The following is a 17,343-nucleotide window of genomic DNA, read 5'->3' as shown; positions in this document are numbered from 1 at the left end:
AATTCGGTATTAACATTTTCAAGATTAAAACTACTACTCAAAGCAGATAGGGTTTGCACAGACCTTGTTTTACATAACTCTATTTTATCTATTGTTATAGTAGCACTAAATCCCTGACTTAAAATTTCGCGTCCAATTATAATATTATAATTAATGCAATCATTAAGAATTACGTGAAAAAGCACTTCGAGACAGTAACCACTTATTGTTACGTTTGACAAAATTTGTAATGTACTAGTAACAGTATTATTTCCGATACCCTTTAAAACTACAATGTTGTTAATTCGTGTGCCCGAGAGTTGGGTGGACACAGATTCTCTTACAAGTGAGCATTCGGCTCCAGAGTCGAAATAAAATGGATACGACTCACCCGATGATATCAATGTCCCAATTGGCTCGACTACGTGACACACGTTGACACGCTTCTCGTCGGCTTTAGTTTGGTTTGACAACGATTGTCTTGCAGGGCAAGCTGACGCTATATGCCCCTGGTTTCCACATCTATAGCAAGTAATTGACCCAGGTTTAGAGTCAGATAAGCGCCCAATACTCGAACTAGATCCTTGTTGATTCTTTAAGTTGTTTTTCACGGAGCGGCAGTCAGCTATCTTGTGGCCAATTTTTCCACAAAAGTGGCACTTAACATTTGGGTGTAGGCGAGCTCTTTTGCTGGTAGAATTTTCTGGAACGGGATGGTCCTTCCTCTTGCCATACGAAAACGCTCTTAGCTCGTTCTGCAACTCGTTGCGTGTTTTGACAGTAGTTGTGAACACAGTGCGTTGCAGCCTACCATCTATATTTGCAGCATGTGCCAGGGCAACAGACACTGCAATTTCTTCTGCGGTCATAGACTTCCATTTTGCCATAAGTGTTGTTATTAATCGGCTACCATACAGCGCAAGACATTCGCCGTCGTTTGGCCGCCCGTTTAATACATTAAAGACTGTTGCTGCTGGCGTCTCATTGCCTTCATACTGCTGAAGGAACATTTCTTGGAATTGGCTCCAAGTCATTCCGGCGAAACAAATTTGTGACAGCCAATTAGAAGCACTGCCCTCCAATGATTTGGTTAAGGCCATGAGCAAAGCACTGCCATCCAGAGGATTTTCTCCTACAATAAGGTCCACTGTAGAGCACCAAGTGGCTGCACTTGAACCGGCGGACTCAGGGTTGAACTTGGGTAGTACAACTACTTGTGTAGTCTGCGAGCCCCTCACGGCATTCACAATTTCCAATAGATTACGATGCTGCATTTCCAAAATTGTGGACAGGCGATCATCAGTGATGGCTTGGGGCTGAGGCGATCCCACTTCTGATGTCGGGAAGTTAACTGTTTCGGGGTCCTCTGTTGCCGCGTTCCGCCCGCGAGTCGTACACTTCCTCGGTTGCGACATATTCACGCGTCTGCTTTCTCAGAGTTTTCAAACATAAGTGCCTCGTGTACATTTCAACATCGCTCCATCTCGCTTGATACATGCTGGTCCGAACTCACCACAGGACAAGCATTTGTCTCACTCTAACGCATCGTCGAACCGAGGCTATGTAGAACAGAGCAAAATCCGTTAAACTCGCATAACGGAACTCAGCGAACCGCGATCAAAAAGAAACGAAGACAAGAACAGCTCGATACGAATTTTATTTATTAGAGGTGACATGTTTATTAGAGATGGAACATAGAAAATAAAAATAAGACTAATAATGATGCGACATATACTTTATATGGTCGGAAACGCTTCCTTCTGCCTGTTACATACTTTTCAACGAATCTAGTATACCCTTTTACTCTACGAGTAACGGGTATAACAAGAGAAACCGCTATAGTCAAGTTCCCCGACTATCTGATACCCGTTACTCAGCTAGTGGAAGGAAGAAGGAGAGTCTTAAACACAGTTTTTGGACGGACAGACGGACGGACAGACGGACATGGCCAAATCGACTCGGCTATTGATCCTGATCAAGAATATATATACTTTATATGGTCGGAAACGCTTCCTTCTGCCTGTTACATACTTTTCAACGAATCTAGTATACCCTTTTACTCTACGAGTAACGGGTATAACAAGAGAAACCGCTATAGTCAAGTTCCCCGACTATCTGATACCCGTTACTCAGCTAGTGGAAGGAAGAAGGAGAGTCTTAAACACAGTTTTTGGCGGTTTGTAGGCGTTAGAGTGGGCGTGGCAAAAAGTTTTTTTGCAAATCGATAGAAATTTTCAAGACCAATACAAAAATGAAGAAATGTTAAAACATTTTTCAAAAGTGTGGGCGTGACAGTTTTGGGCGGTTTGTGGGCGTTAGAGTGGGCGTGGCAAAAAGTTTTTTTGCAAATCGATAGAAATTTACAAGACCAATACAAAAATGAAAAAATATTAAAACATTTTTCAAAAGTGTGGGCGTCGCAGACGGACAGACGGACGGACAGACGGACATGGCCAAATCGACTCGGCTATTGATCCTGATCAAGAATATATATACTTTATATGGTCGGAAACGCTTCCTTCTGCCTGTTACATACTTTTCAACGAATCTAGTATACCCTTTTACTCTACGAGTAACGGGTATAACAAGAGAAACCGCTATAGTCAAGTTCCCCGACTATCTGATACCCGTTACTCAGCTAGTGGAAGGAAGAAGGAGAGTCTTAAACACAGTTTTTGGCGGTTTGTAGGCGTTATAGTGGGCGTGGCAGAAAGTTTTTTGGCAAATCGATAGAATTTTACAAGACTAATAAAAAAATGAAAACATATCAAAACATTTTTCAAAAGTGTGGGAGTAGCAGCTTTGGGTGGTTTGTGGGCGTTAAAGTGGGCGTGGCAAAAAGTTTTTTGGCAAATCGATAGAAATTTACAAGACCAATACAAAAATGAAAAAATTTCAAAACATTTTTCAAAAGTGTGGGCGTAGCAGCTTTGGGCGGTTTGTGGGCGTTAGAGTGAGCGTGGCAAAAAGTTTTTTGACAAATCGATAGAAATTTACAAGACCAATACAAAAATGAAAAAATATCAAAACATTTTTCAAAAGTGTGGGCGTGGCAGTTTTGGGCGGTTTGTGGGCGTTAGAGTGGGCGTGGCAACATGAATCGACAAACTTGCGCTGCGTCTATGTCTCTGGAGTCTGTATGCTTAATCTCAACTTTCTAGCTTTTGTAGTTCCTGAGATCACAGCGTTCATACGGACGGACAGACAGACGGACAGACGGACATGGTCATATCGACTCGGCTATTGGTCCTGATCAAGAATATATATACTTTATATGGTCGGAAACCCTTCCTTCTGCCTGTTACATACTTTTCAACGAATCTAGTATACCCTTTTACTCTACGAGTAACGGGTATAATAAAAATCGATTGAGGAGGCCAATTCAGTGAGTTTGCGTATTTCTCTCACCAAAATTATGAAAATTTAAAAATATTAGCAATCGAAGAGCTCTATGTGGTGTAACGAACTAATTTCTTAGTTTCTGCTCGCTACGAATGGCAACAGTCAGCTCAGAGAGTTTGTTTGTTCGTCCCGCCAAATTTATGATTTGTATGATTGCCCGACCAAAGAGAAGACAGAGTTTCTGATTAGAATAGCTAGACCAAGGGACTTCTACGGTCCTAGCCTTCGAATGCGCGTCGTTGCTCCTTCGTCGTCCTTCTTCCGCTTTTCCCGCGTCGCTCTCGACGGCGTACCCGCGCCGGCTCGACTGGGACTTAGGATGTTATGGGGGCAGGGTGTATCGTCCGCGAGTCAAGCTAGCGCTTTTCCCCGAACTACCTGTCCCGACAACTAACTCCACCGTCCCTTAGGTGTATGCCAAGCACTCTACGCCTCTGCAAACGGACCACCTGCTGGCTAGTACGGGGCTTACGATGTTATGGGGGCAGGATGTATTGTCCGTGAGATAAGCTAGCGTTCCCCGAACCACCTTTGCCGACCATGACTCTAAATGGCTCTCCGCGTACTTTCACTGTCTTACTGTCGATATCCGCGTACTTTCACTGGTTGCCTGTCGATCTCCGCGATCTCTCTCTCTCCCTCTTGCATTCCAGCCGTCGCTGTCTTCGCTGTTGCTAGGCCGCTGTCCTGTACCCGGATTTGTGAGGAGTCTTAAGAGTCCTCACAGTGGTAGTTACAAGTAGTAACAAAATACTATTTTTACTAATTATAATATATAAAATACATATTTTTAAAATAAATTCAAAAGTATGCAACCAGTGAAATTGCTTAACTAACTTTTATTGGGGCACGACGATGGTGCATAAACACCTAGAATCGTTCGGCTATAGATTGAAAGTTTAAGAACTTGTAAGAACTTGAAAGGCATAGTTTGACAAATTTATAATGCATTAGAATACATGTGCGCAGATACAGTGGTTGGCTGTTCCCGTATGCGCACAAAAGTTGTGCTGACTCTAGAGCTTTCTCTTTGAACAAAATACCAGAGAGCCTGGAGCCAGCTCTAGAGCGAGTACAAAAAAATCGTGTAGCGTTACGCATCTCGGAATGCGTTCCCTCTTTGCTCGCGTAATCCGCGAAAGCTAACATAAATTCGTAGAACATGAACATAGAAAATCCGTCAAGATGTGATGAAGCCGGACTTTTATTATGAGTGTGCATTGTATATTTGGTAGCAATCTGTATATAGGCAATCTGATCCGTTCTACCACAAATAAAAGTCTTTGGCTCTGAGGGAGACAGGCTTCTTGTGACGCTGTTAGCTGGGTTTTGGGTGGTGCACACATGTCTCCATTGAGTGTGCATATTTTTCACCTATTGCCGTCGCCGTGTGGCCAGTTTAAAGCAAGAGTCCTTGACTATCAAATATGACTATGTTAGATTGAAAATGTGAGTAAAAGGTAGAGTAAAAGTAAAAGGTATAGTAGAATGGTAAAAGGTAGAATGAAAAGTAAAGTAAAAGGTAGTGTAAAAGGTAGGATTGTCGTCGTACCAGTCCGAAGTCATTATCATGATTACCTCCTTAAGTATACATTTTTGGAAGATTGTTACAGGTGTGATAAGACCCAGCGAACCAAAAAATCTCACTATACATACAATACATGCATACGATCAACCTGTAAGTGTCACAAAGTTAATTTGGTATTTTAAGCAGCCTATGCATTCCAAATCTTTACCCGCTTCCGCAATGTTTTTTTGACTACTTATACCGCTTTCCTCTTCTTCTTCCATAGTATGTGGGAACGAAAGAAACCCGCGAGGTTATGAGTGAGTGTTCATTTTACAATAATGTAGTCTCTATCAGCCGCTCGACATAAACTTCGCTGATAAAAGAATTATCAGTGTGAACTTTTAACTATCTGCATTCAAAACGTAGCGATTTTTTCTACAATTTTGTACAGTCGAAAGTATTAGATTTTGAAGGGAAGGACCCGCACAGAGACTAACGTTTTATTTTCGTCCGTTACTGGTCCGTGCAGATGCATTGAAGACCATGCACTCAATTGATCTCTTTAGAAATACATGGTGGGGCAATACGCACAACGCTGTATTACAACTAATCTGGCTGCCTCGTGGTGAGAACTATTGCACTGCTACCTGCCAGCTTTACATCTGTAATCATCCATGGACTGTTGTCATAATCACGGCTTAATGACAAAAATGTCTTCAGGAAATGTTGTCAAACAGGCTTATAAAAACATAGTAGTAGACTAATCTCATACTCTTAATATTGTAAGCCGAAGTAGTCAGTGGTAGCAGTTGCGATGCCCATAGTGCAAACCGCTGTTCTCGCACGCATTTATCTGTACGGCGCTCATTCCTTGTTCTCTTTGTTATCTACCTACGTTAAGCTTGGGCGCTGCATTTCGGCTGTCTGTCCTGCCAATTGTCACTTCTTCGTTTTTCGGCAAAGACTCAACATGTGCATTCGATATAGCTCTTTGTCGGCCCTAGCTGCCATAAACAATTCGCGAAATAAACAGTATCGGAAAATAAAAAAACTTTCTTCGGCTATTTATGGAAAGGGCATTGAATTTAATTATTAACGACATCAGGAATGTATGCATATGTACAAACAAAAATTTCGTGAAGACTCTTCTTCACATCTTTTGTGTTATTTCCATGGTCTCATTTGGGAGCCCACTTATCTGATCCCATTGCCTCTCTTTTCTCTGAACAGTGGCACACGCAGCAAAATTAATAAGAATGTTACGAATAATTTATTTACATTACATATACAAAAGACAAAGTACCAGCACGACAGGCCTGAAAATTTCTGCAGCTAATTTCAAAAAATATATTACCTTAAGATCAGACAAACACAGAAACATACACACAAATTGTTGAATGATGTAGGATCACAAGTAAAACTCCAACTAAACAGATTATAAATACACCTTTTGAACTGGCTTGATTATAACCTAACGAGAAACCAGTACTAGAAATGGTGGCGGAGAAGCGATGCCTGGGCATAGCATTTATCCCCGACCAGATTACCAACAAAGTGCTAACGATTTTTAACCGAGATGGCCATTTAGTTTATTTATCTATCATCTACAGTTAGTCATTTTTGCGTAAAAAATACCTCGCCAAGGCAAACAAGTTTTATATTGGAAAACCGTAGATCGGCTGTCTGTTTTTCCTTTTATTCTTGTAAATTTCGATCGATTTGCTAATCAATTGTTATATTTCCCAATATAACGCCTAGAAATGGCCCAATACTGTTACGTCCACACTCCGTTACTCGAAGAGTACGAGGGTATACTAGATTCGTTGATAAGTATAAAACAATTAGAAAGAAGGAAGTGTTACCGATCATATAGAGTATATATATTCTTAATTAGGATCAATAGCCGAGTCGATCTGGCCATGTTCGTGAGTCTGTTTGTCCGAATGTCTGTAAGCATGAACGTCGAGATCTCAGAAACTATAAAGCTCGAAAGTTGAGATTAAGCATGCACACTCCAGAGACAGGCGCAGCGCAAGTTTGTCGATTCATGTTGCCACGCCCACTCTAACGCCCACAAACTGCCGATATTTTTTTTATTTTTTTATTAGTATTATAAATTTTTATCGATCTGCAGAACTTTTTGCCACGCCCACCCTAGCTGAGTTACGGGTATCAGATAGTTGAGGAACTCGACTATAGCGTTTTCTCTTGTTTTTCATTCAATTCTTTTTTTTCCCTATTTCTATCAACATGACAGAAAGATATTTTGTTAGCACTTCCATCAGCTGGGCAAAGGGTATATAATAGTCGGAGAACTCGACTATATCGTTCTTTTTGAAAAATCGTTTTTTTCGTTTTATTTTTTGTTTTGCACATTTTGTGTTTTTTATTTCAAGTTATGTGCCTCACCTACGAACAAATTTTCATCTGTTTTAATTTTTTTTTATTAAATTTTTACTTGTCATTGATAAACCATCAAAAATTTAGTAACGGGTATTTGAATTGATTAACGGGTAGTTGAAAACTTTCATAGTAGATTGAGTGGTGAGATCTTCGCTAAATTATTGGCCGTTGGGACCCTGGTTCGAGCTAGCTTACAGTCGGCATTGTGGGGGATCGTTGGCCAAATAACAAAGCCCTCACTCGATCAGAAAGCCACATTGAATTTAATTTATAGTCCCGTGCCTATTACGTAGATGAGTAAGATTTATAATTAATGCAACAAAATTAATAGAAAGAACGAAATTCTGAGAGCTTATGTGTGTATGCTGCAGCTATGCCTGTATATCTAATGGGTATGAGGTTACACTGATGGTATAGAAACCCTTACCTTTACCTTTGGCATGATTTACCCTTTCATCATACTTTTCGCCTTTTCACATAAGGAAAACTATATTTATTTATCCAAAAATTATAGCAATTCTATTTATTTAATAATAAGATAAAATATAGTATATAAGGCCATGTTTTATAGTTGATAAAAGCAAAAAAATGTAGAATTTAATTTTAGTCAACCTAATTTTATTTTATTCTTTCTATCGTTAAGTAATTATTTTTTTGTTTCTTTAATTTTTAAAATATTCAATATTTTATTTCTATTTCCGGTTACGGTTGCTAAATTTAATTGAATTTCTTTAATACTTTATTTAATTTGTTTTCTTTCCAAATTCATGGCCTTTTTTTCTTATTTCTTTCTTAAATTTCGGTATTTTTGTTTAATTTTATCTTTTAATTCTGTCCCACTAATTTAATTTCACTAAACTTTTGTTTAATGTAACATTCATATTCTTGTCTTTCACTTTTAATTTTCTCCTATCAATTCTTTAATTTCCTTTATGTATGGATTGTGCAATTTATAGGGTATTAAGTATGTTTGTATTTGTTGATATACGTTCACATAAGCAAGTGTAAATAAAAAGAAAATAATAAATTCAAATTTAATTTATAATATAGAACTGTGTGAATGTATGTGTATTGTAATATGTAAATTGGGCAATACTATTTATGGATGTTGCATTTTTGATAAGTTCTTTAATTATAGTTGCTCTGCAGTTGCACTGGTATATGTAGAGTATCGATGTATAGAACCCCGATCTAAGTCACTGTGGATCGCTATCCGCAGAGACGTGCCCTGTAAGAGCTGCCCGTGGCAATGTGGGACGCTAGATTTGCCTCCTATATTTAAAAAATGTTACACATCACTTTTCGAACTTTAAATTAAATTTTTTTTACAAACCCACGTTTTTCTTGAAAATAAAAGAAGATCATTTTTTCGCAGACTCCACTGCTGATCATTGCGACGGCCAAAAGAGAAAAGAACTCCATCAGGGAGTAAGTGCAGTGCTAAAGCTACCATGCACTTAAAGCTCTAATTGTAGCTTTGCCGTGATCAGAGTTGCATTAGATCCGCTGATAATGACTTCGAATTACCGAGAAATTCAAATTTAAATTCAAATTCATCGTTTATTGTGGAGTTAAACGTCTTTCAACAAAATCGTTTTTTTTTTTTTTGCAAATTGACTAAACCTCCATCCGGAAAATTGCTAATTGAATTTCACCCCATAACCAAAGTAGATATTCCTTGGCATATGTATCGTATTTATATTACGGGCAAGTTGAGCGGAAAGAGGGATCAAAAAGAGTATATTATTGTCCAGACAGACGCGTTGACTAAGTTTGTTTATTTGTACTACACAGTAAATATGAACAGCGAAAGTTGTACATATAGACTCTTTATAATCGTCAATATCCATATTTGGTGTACCATCGCGAATCATTGCAGATCAGAGTAGATCTTTTATTGGATCAAGTTTTAATGAATTCAAAGCAAAAACAAGAGAGAACGCTATAGTCGAGTTCCCCGACTAACTGATACCCTTTACTTAGCTAGTAGAAGTGCGAAGGAGAGTCTTCAACACTGAAAGTTTTTGGCGGTTTGTGGGCATTAGAGTAGGCGTGGCAAAAAGTTTTTTAGCAAATCGATAGAAATTTACAAGACCAATACAAAAATGAAAAAATGTCAAAACATTTTTCAAAAGTGTGGGCGTGGCAGTTTTGGGCGGTTTGTGGGCGTTAGAGTGGGCGTGGCAACATGAGTCGACAAACTTGCGCTGCGTTTATGTCTATGGAATTTGTATGCCTAATCTCAACTTTCTAGCTTTTGTAGTTCCTGAGATCTCAGCGTTTATACGGACGGACAGACGGACATGGCCAGATCGACTCGACTATTGATCCTGGTCAAGAATATATATGCTTTATATGGTCGGAAGCGCTTCCTTCTGCCTGTTACATACTTTTCAACGAATCTAGTATACCCTTTTACTCTACGAGTAACGGGTATAAAAAGAAAATTTTCAAACTGGAGCTGTGTTCAGCTCATTTGCTTAGTAAATTCATCCAAAGACTAAAAGGATCATTGGGCAATGTGATGGAGATTTATGCTTGGAGTGATTCCCCGATTACTTTAGCATGAATTAACAGTGGGCAAAGTAATATAAAATTTATTAGAAGAGCGGATGACATTCGAAAATTAAAAAATACCTAACGGAATCATGTAAAGTCAGATGATAATCCAGCAGATTTAGCATCTAGTTCAGTGGATTCTAACCACGTGACCAACTGTGATCTTTGATGGAAAGGTCCTCAATGGCTAGCTGACCCAAAAGAACTTTGGCCTCGGCAGCAGTCTGTAGAAGAATCTGTCTTAATAAATAGGTTATTAAATCAAATAAATGATCCGTTTTACTAATTAATAAAAAGATATTCCAGTGTAGAAAAGTTTATAGCTTGCATAAAAAAAGATTCGTGCTAATAAAATCCAAAAATAAAGCCCATCCATGTATTCTTTCAGTAAAGGAGCTAAAAATAGCTCGGCTATTGTTATTAAGAAGAAGTAGAATATCAATTCAGATAAGAAATTAAGACAAATAATACCATATTGTATATTTTGGACAAAGATGGTATTCTGAGAGTAGGTTGAAGACTGCAAAACTCAAATGCAGAATTGGAAGTTAAGCATCAGATTATTTTAGAAAAATGTTACATACCAAAATTATTAATTTAAAAAACTCATAGTGAAACATTGCATATAGGAATAAACCTAATGCAAAATAACATCCAAAGAACAAATATTTAAGAGAATGTGTGAAGTGTACAACGTACAGGCAAAATACAGCTCAGCAAATGACAAATTTACTAAAATATAAGGGTTGGAAAAATATTAGACAAAAAACATTAAAGGGATACGTTGCCGTATTTGTTTAAATGGCCACCAAAGCCATACATTTAGAAATGGAAAGAGATCTAACTTCTGACGGATTTTTAGTTGCCTTCAAAAGATTTATTGCTAGACGAGGGAAATGTGTCCATATATAATATATTCAAATAATTGTGTAGGAGCTTCCAGGAAATTAGATCAGGACTAATATTACGCCATTAATGAAAATCGATTGCTGCGCAGCGATGATAAATTGATTGGCATTTTATTACCCCGGCTGAACCTCACTTCGCATGTACTTGTGAAGCTGGGGTTAAGTCAATGAAATACCATTTTATGTGTATAATTGGAGACAATATTTTGACATATAAAGAAATGTCAACTCTTTTATGTCAAAGGCATTTTTAAACTCAAGACCAAGTTATACTATAGTTAATCAGATGGAGTAACAAAAAGTTTTAAGGCCAATTTTAGGACTATGCAAATTAAAAACAAGAGAGAACGCTATAGTCGAGTTCCCCGACTGTCTGATACCCGATACTCAGCTGGTCAAAGTGCGAAAGAGACTGTTCAGCACTGTCAGTTTTTGGGGTTTTGTGGGCGTTAGAGTGGGCGTGGCAGAAAGTTTTTCTGCTGATAGATAGAAATTTACATTACTACCAAAAAAATGAGAAAAAAACTAAAAAATTTTACTAAAGTGTGGGCGTGGCAGTTTTGGGCGGTTTGTGGGCGTTAGAGTGGGCGTGGCAACATGAATCGACCAACTTGCGCTGCGTCTATGTCCCTGGAGTGTACATGCCTAATCTTAACTAGCTTTTCTAGCTTTTATAGTTCCTGAGATCTCGACGTTTCTACGGACAGACAGACGGACATGGCCATGTATTTTGACCTCTGTACGTGTCTTTAACACTTGCAAGACGCTGCTGCGCAATAAGTTTATAAATTGTGAATTCATTCTTAGAATTTGGCTTAAACGTAGAATATGACTGTCGTCTAAATACCGTTATGAGTGAGGCGACGGCGTTGTCGCCGAGTAAGGTCCAGCTAGCGGGTGTAAAGCAAAGATCGATGCGTGAGTAGAAAATGCGAGCAGTTGTATGCAGACGATCGCACACGCTGGAATTCGCTTCACTCGAAAAGTTTATGTGTCAATATGGCAGACCAGCCACAAGAAAATAACAACAAATAACAACTGCTTTGCCTACAAATATGCATGCTTGGCAGCTTTACAAGTGCTAAACAAGAACCTATTGGAGATTATACAAAATATGCAAACACATATAACTCTGCCAAAATTTTATTCTGAGGAAGCTGGTGCAGATGCCTCAGATGATCTTATTTTTGCTGATAAAATGCCCGAAGGAGCATGGTGATAACTCTAAGTAAGGCGCAATAGGGAAGTGCATTACAATGGCTGTCACAAATATGCTTTCACATGGTCACAATTTAAAGAACTGTTCGTTCAACGCTTTGTTGGCATCGAAACGTCTGCTGTCAAACTGATGAAAATTTTAGGCAGGCCACCAAAGTCTGGGGAAATTACACCGAATATTACACCAAATATTCTGTTTCAATAGCTCTGGCCCATATGGCACAAATTGATGGCAAAGTGTCTCGTTGGGTTTTAACAAACAATATTAAAACTCGAAATGGCATGCAACAACAACTAGAACTGCACCTACGACATGGAGCGTAAAAAGTCTAAGTATCTCTCTCAGGTGAAACATGAAATGCAGTTATTGTGGAAAGTCTGGCCATAAATATGCCGAATGTCGTGCTCGGCAGAGGACACTTATTCACGAAAAAAGCCACAACGGAAGTTCAACTCAAGGATCAAGAGACCGGTAAACAGTCAAATTTTTCAAATGTGACAAGCCTGGGCACTTCGCAATCGCTTGTCCAAAAGGACGATCACGAGGAAACGACCGAGTAATTGAGAAACGTGTTGACATTTGTACTGTAGCTCCACTATCAGGATCAATAAGAAGTTCAACCAGAGAGTTCGTTCAATTTCCTTCGTCTCTGGCGCTTAATGTTCCTATTCCTAATCCTATTAGCTGCATCATGTTCCTAGAATATAAATACCGTGGCATACGATTCATAATCACATCACAGGCACATTGAGTGGTAAAAATGATTTGAGGAAATACGTCATCGTCCTTATAGGTGCCTTCACCAAATTTTTTTACTTTTATCACACACTAAACATAGATTCTGAAAGCTGCATTAAGGCTGTAAAATCAGCCGGGTCCGTATTTCGTTGACCCACTTGAATTATAGCAGAGATCAAGGACGAAGTTTCGCAAGTAAAAGTTTGTGCGAATTTTGCTCCTCTCAAAATATTAATCCACATTGCAAGTATTTGCGGTCATGAGTACCCTGAATGGTATGTCAGAAATCATGCATTTAGCAATGATTAATCGTGTAATTTGCCTGGACGAGGCTAACAAAAAAATATTTTCTTCTATACCGGACATCTTTGGTTATCATTATTCGTTCACCAACAATTTGTAAACTGAACAGTACCGTAAAATACACAAGCAAAAAAAAAGAATATACACTAAGTAAAAGTCGTCTATCTAGATATATATATATGTATGTATAAAAAAAAAAAAAAAAAAAAAAAAAAAAAAAAAAAAAATATAATATAATATATATATATGTATATATATGTATATATATGTATATATATGTATATATATGTATATATATGTTTATATATATGTATATATATGTATATATATGTATATATATGTATATATATGTATATATATGTATATATATGTATATATATGTATATATATGTATATATATGTATATATATGTATATATATGTATATATTTTTTTTTTTATATGTATATATATGTATATATATGTATATATTGTTTATATGTATATATATGTATATATATGTATATATATTTTTTTTTTTTTTTTTATATGTATATATATGTATATATATGTATATATATGTATATATATGTATATATATATGAGCGTGGGAATGCTGAGCATGCACTTTGCAGCTCAAGTGGTCAGACCATACATGACATATGCATGCCTTCTGCATACATGTATATGTATATGGACCTATATGTATATAATAATAAGTACTATATATACGGGTCAGCTCAGCCCAAGTAATTCGAATAAAGTAACTCTAACTGAGCTGACGCTCTGACTCTAAAATACTGAACTTTCCTTGGAAGCCTTGCGAACATCATAATTCATTTTTCATTTTAATACTTTTTTTTTAATCTTTAAATACTTTCTTAACTATTTTGTTTATCTTCATTCAACTTAAGTCACTCCTTAAATAATTCTCTTAACTTTTCATATTTCAAATCAAACTATTCATTAAATTGTCTCTAATTACTTTTCTTTGATCATTTTTCTTATTTCTACATCTTAAGCAAATTCTTTTCAAGTCCAAACTTCTTAATTTTTCTTCTTTTATCTCGAATTAACTCATTCACTTTTCCCATTTTCTTCTCATTTGCTTTTCATTTTTTTTTCATTTTCTTTTCATTTTCTTCTATTCTTTCTATTTCAACAGCTTCCATTCCATCTCTCTCAACAACTTCACTACTGTCTCTTTTAACAGCTTCACTACTGTCTCTTTCAAGAGCTTCTCTCTTCAATACTGTTTCTTTCAACAGTTTACATATAATCTCTTTCAACAACTCCACTACTGTCTCTTTCAACAGCTTCACTACTGTCTCTTTCAACAGCTTCTCTCTTCAATACTGTGTCTTTCAACAGTTTACATATCATCTCTTTCATCATCACTACTGTCTCTTTTAACAGATTCAATACCGTCTTTTTCAACGGCTTCACCTGGCGGGCTAACGTCGATCTCCAGCACGCTTGGCACCTGCCCATCTGGCAATCTTCTTAATCTCTCATGAGCATACTTATATCGTCTATAACTTTTCAAACTCTTTAAAGTATATCTGTCGTTATAATCTCAAATGGTCCTCTATATTTAGCATCTAACTTAGTCTGGTTTCTCTCACTATTATTAAGCAACACAAAATCTCCCACGCTAAATTTTACTATCTTAGCTCTGCCTTTATCAAATCTTTCTTTCTCGTACTTTCCTGATCTTTCTATATTCTCTAAAGCTTGGGTTCTCAAAATCTATTTCAGTTTCTGAATCATGAATGGGAACAAGGCCTAAAGGTCGCGCAACCTTTCCCATTAATAATTCTCATGGACTCGCTTTGGTTATCTTATTAGCAGTACAATTAATAGCTAATTGCACTTCCTCCATTGCCTCTTGCCACGATCGAGAACTCATTTCAACAGCTTTTAATAAATTTTTTAAGGTTCTCATAACCCTCTCAACCTGGCCATTACCTTGGCTTGCTCCTATTGCTATTACATGCAATTTTATCTTTTGTGAAGAGCAGAATATAACGAACTTAGCACCTGTGAAACTTCTTCTCTGATCAGCCACAATATGAATAGGGACTCCGAACAACGAAATTGATGATTTCAAAGCCATTACACAACTTTCTGCACTTAATGTGAACGTGTGGTAAAGATAAACATACTTGGTAATTGCATCTATCTGTACGTAACATATTCTTTACGATCGCTTTTACCACTAAGCTTGCCTGATATCTCTATGTGAACAGTATGCAACGGAATGTTTACTTTGGGAATAGGATGTAATTCCATTTGTACTTTTCCAGAAGATGATTTGGAAACTCGGCATGTTATACAATTTTCAACAAATCTTCGAACGTATTTGGTCATGCCCTCAAACCAATAGCAATCGTAAACCTTGTCAAGCGTTTTTTCGCAGCCCAGATGCATTTTGGATTCATGTACTTGGTTAATAACTGACCATCTAAATCCTCAAGGCACCACTGGCAAACATAGGGACTTGCCATTTCTTTGTATAATTCTATACAAAACTCCAGCTCTCGAAATCATATATCTTAGCCAAATCGAATGGACATTCATTATTATTCAACTTGGAAACGATATCTACAATATCTTTATCTTTCTGTAGCTCTGCACATATCCAAACCTCAGATACTTCGACTAAATCGATTTGCTTTTCAACAACTTTCGCATAACATATTTCGCATATTCCAAAGGAAGTGGATTTCTGGAAAAAAAATCAACATGGCCATACGCCTGCCTTCTCTATATTGTATATCAAACTCGAATGTCTGTAAGTAAGTCCACCAGCGGTAGACTGTAGGCAACAACAAAATCTTATTTCGTGATGATTTTAACGAATTACAATCAGTAAATATTACAAACTTCCTACCATGTAAGTAATGCCGGAAATGTCTAACAGCATTTACCACAGCAAGAGTTTCTAACTCATACCACGTATACTTAGATTCGCATACACTTGTTGCCTTATTGTAATAATTCTATGCAAGAGTATAGCACCATATCCGATTGCACTTGCATCGGTGTGTAACTCTATCGGATACTGTGGGTCGAAAATAATTAAAACTGGTTTGTGAATAATTTTTCTACGAATTTCCTCATGTTCTACACTCCACTCAAACATTTTTTCTCTGAGGTGAGAAAGTAAAAGGCTTCATTAGCTGTGAAAATCCTGGAACAAACTGTCGAAAGTACGATGCTAGCCCAATGAGCTGTCTCAATGTCGTTACTGACCTAGGAGGTGGCAAGGCATTTAAAGATTCTACTTTGCGAGTGTTTGGACTTATCTCACCTCGTACTTCAAATCCTAAATATTGGATAGAAGTTCTTAGAAAGAAGCATTTTTCAACATTGAATGAAAATCTTGTCTTTGATAAAATATCCAAAACAATCTTTAATCTCTCGAGTGCTGCTTCCTTGGTTGGAGCTACAATAATTTTGCCGTCCATATACACAATGACATACGAATAAGCGATCTCGCCTAATGCCTTTATAATTGCTTTTAGAAAAACTGATGGCGCATTCGTAAGTCCAAATGGCATCGACAGGAACTCATATTGTCTGTCAGGGGTGACGAATGCCGTATACTCGACCGAGTTCGGATGCATAGGAACCTGATAAAAGGTACTTGCATTGTCCAGGCAGATAAAGAACTTTGCACCACGCAACCTGCCTATCTGATCAGATATTAAAGGCAACGGAAACTTGTCAGCTACTGTAAATACGGCCATTCTTCTTCTTCACCAATAGAACAGGGCTCGCAAAAGGGGAGCTACTCGGTCTGATAACTTTGCAATCTAACAATTCTTGAACTTTGTTATAAACCACATCTCTCTCACTGGGACTCAATATATATGGTCTTCTTTGTATTGTTTTTGGCTCATCAATCAATCAAATTTTCCTTTCACCGGAATTTACGCGACTCTGAGGCGTTCCCTGTATAAAAGAATCTGAGTAAGATTTCAACGATGGTGTTATTACGTTTTTGTTTTCACCGCATACATTGCTTTCTATTATTGCGAAAGAGTTTTCTATAAACTTAGAGCATAACTTCTTTGCAAAACTTTCTTTAATCAAAGAGCACTCTGCTCCAGAGTCGAAGATAATTGAAAAGTTCTTACCTCCTAACAGCATACTTGTTTTTGGTTCATCCACCACGCACAGCTCAGCTCTCTTCTCGCTCCGAAATGCAGCTCCACCACTTGCAATATTTTTGGGGCATTGTGAAGCAATATGACCTTGCTTCTGGCAGCGATAGCAAGTTATACTGCCTTTAGAATGTTGCTGGAATGATTGGCTTCCTTATTCCCCATTTTACCGCAA

The 17,343-nt window shown here is 37.6% G+C and overlaps 1 protein-coding gene and 1 long non-coding RNA gene across 11 annotated transcripts in view; one reads left to right on the top strand and one right to left on the bottom strand.

Moving 5' to 3' along the window:
* LOC26535787 (dnaJ homolog subfamily C member 16) overlaps positions 1-17,343 on the top strand; it is a 386,807-nt gene that overhangs the window by 113,030 nt on the left and 256,434 nt on the right. The window lies entirely within an intron of this gene.
* On the bottom strand, positions 8,232-9,012 carry LOC120321870. The gene is made up of 2 exons (XR_005561597.2): positions 8,632-9,012; positions 8,232-8,566 (listed from the first exon to the last, which is right to left on the bottom strand). It is a non-coding gene; the product is annotated as an uncharacterized LOC120321870 (long non-coding RNA).

This window comes from Drosophila yakuba, chromosome 3R (assembly GCF_016746365.2).
Source record: "Drosophila yakuba strain Tai18E2 chromosome 3R, Prin_Dyak_Tai18E2_2.1, whole genome shotgun sequence".
NCBI lineage: Eukaryota > Metazoa > Arthropoda > Insecta > Diptera > Drosophilidae > Drosophila > Drosophila yakuba.
The sequence above is the reverse complement of the archived record's forward strand: the minus strand, read 5'-3'. Positions and strand labels throughout refer to the sequence as shown.